The sequence below is a fragment of the Mastomys coucha genome, unplaced genomic scaffold (genome assembly GCF_008632895.1).
Source record: "Mastomys coucha isolate ucsf_1 unplaced genomic scaffold, UCSF_Mcou_1 pScaffold15, whole genome shotgun sequence".
NCBI lineage: Eukaryota > Metazoa > Chordata > Mammalia > Rodentia > Muridae > Mastomys > Mastomys coucha.
The window spans coordinates 113,369,781-113,372,409 of record NW_022196897.1 but is presented as its reverse complement, the minus strand read 5'-3'; positions in this window follow the sequence as shown (position 1 = coordinate 113,372,409).

Sequence of the window (2,629 nt, the reverse complement as noted above, 5' to 3'; positions counted from 1 at the left end):
ATATATATGAGTACACACTGTAGCTGTACAGATAGTTGTGAGCCTTCATCTGGTTGTTGGGAATTGACCTTAGGACCTCTGCTGGCTCTAGTAACCCCACTCGCTCAGTCCCTGCTTGCTCCGGCCTAAAGATTTATTTATTATTATAAATAAGCACACTGCAGCTGTCTTCAGACACACCAGAAGAGGGAGTCAGATTTCATTACCGGTGGTTGTGAGCCACCATGTAGTTGCTGAGATTTGAACTCAGGACCTTCATAAGAGCAGTTGGTGCTCTTACCCGCTGAGCCATCTCACCAGCCTGTCTCCCTTCCTTTCAAAGCCTATTTTTATGCAATCTTTAGGTCCACAGATGCAGCCTCCAGGAGTTTCCTTTGACTCACAAATTACCACAAGTGGGTTGCCTTGGATAGCAAAAATATAATTGTTTTCTAGTCCCAGAAGTCAGAAGTTCAAACTGGCTCTCCCAGGGCTAAAATCGAGGTGTAGGACTGGGTCCCCTTTGGAGGTTACTGGGGAGAATCCTTTTTCCAAGGCTTTTGTTCAAGCTTTCGGGGGGGGGGGCACTACTTGTATTCTTGCCTCTTAGCTCCTTTCTCTGTCCTCAAAGACCATCACTCCCGCCTCGGCTTTGAGCATTCCAATTTCTTTTTGACCTTCCTGCCTCCCTCTTAAAAGGACTCATTTATATTAATCCCACCTGTTAACACAGGAGAGCCCTCCTATCTCGATATCCTTAACTTTGGTCACTTCAGCAATGCCCCCTTTGCCAAAGAAGAGCACGCATTCTTAGGTTCCAGAGGTTAGGCCATAAACAATATTGGTGGGCCATTTGTTTGTCTACTACACCATCTCTGTGAAGTAACACCCAACAGATGGAAAGGGATTCCCACATAGCAGGAATCCAGGAGGTGGGAGAGTTCTGAAAACAAAGTGGCTTGCTCAGAGCCTTTCTGTCTGTTCTATCTATCTATCTAAATCTATCTATCTATCTATCGATCGATCGATCGATCGATCGATCTATCTATCTACCTACCTACCTCCCTATCTCCCTACCTATCTAACATATCTCTGCATTCTCTATCTTTTCATTTACTCATCTCCCCCAGTTTGTAGAACAGATGTTGCAATGCCAAGTACTCTATATTCCAAGTAGAGAAAAGCACCTTCTCCTGTATTGCTCTAAACAGAGCAGCCATGGCAAGCAACCCCACAGAGCTCTGCAGTGTGCAACCCCACAGAGCTCTGCAGTGTGCAACCCCACAGAGCTCTGCAGTGTGCTCACCAGCAGCACCCAAATCTTAGGGTTTTGAAAGACAAAGTTGTTCTCACTCATGCTACCTTCAAATTCTATTCATGTCCTCTTACTTCAGCTCCCAGACGATAGAACCATGACCATCATGTGGCCACAAGGGCTTTTGTCTCTTACAGCTGAAAAGGACACAGGAGACTTCCAGATTCAACCTATCAGGCAGAGCAAGTCACTGCTGACTCGGAGGAAGCAACACCTTAGGCACGTCCAGAAGGCCAGCACCCAATCTATCTGTGAGCAGTGCTAGAGCTTGTTGAAGCTGCCCCTCCAGCTACTCTTGGCTTTCCACAGGTAAACTACACTCCCTGCTCCCCAAGGGAGGCAAGGAGACCCCACACAGCATCAAGTCCAATAATGTGCCAGCAGGAGGCACTGTGTCAAGTCAGGATGTATTTTCTCCCGGTCTAGAGACCTCCAAACTAGAAAGACAAGTGACTATGTTATCTTCCATTGCATTCAGCTCAAATGGTGGTGGGGGGAGCCTTCTACTATTACAAGTCACTCTAAGTTTTTGGAGAATTGTGAATTACATAGTCTGTGGAAGATTCTGAAAGAATGTTGCTAGCGAAATTAAATATTTTTATATATACATACACATACATACATCTCTCATATATATGTATATGTGTATACATATAGGCAAAACATTCATACACATATATATGTGTATACATATATATGAGATTCCTGTTATATGAGAATTCTTTGACACCAGTTGGGTATGCTATATGCAGTTTTACAGATTACATGGTAGACAAACAAATGGTCCATCAATAATGTTTTTGTCCTAATCTCTGGAACCTAAGAATATGTGTGTGTGTGTTATACATATATAATTTATAATATAATTTATATTATATATGGGCAGAAAGAATGGTATTGGAAAGAGATTGTCTGGTCATTTGTTTTTGTTTTTTTGACAAGGTTTCTTTATGTAGCCCTGGCTGTCCGGTAGACCAGGCTGGCCTCGAACTCACAGAGATCTGCCTGCCTCTGCCTCCTGAGTGCCCACCACACCTGGCAGAAGGAGGTTCATTTTAAGAAGTAATAGGTGATGAGGATAGAGAGATGGCTCAGCAGTTCAGAGCACTTTTTGTTCTTGCAAAGGGCCCAGGTTTAGTTCCCAGCACCCATATGGTGGCACACAACCATCTGTAGTTCCAGTTCCAGGCAATCCAATGTGTTTTTCTGATACCAGGCATATATGTGGTGCATTCACACTTGTAGGCAAAACACTTGAAAGGCTGGAGAATCTTAGAATGTATAATGTATAACTTTTACCTAAATGCAGGCATGGAAAACCTCTGCCACAAGCCA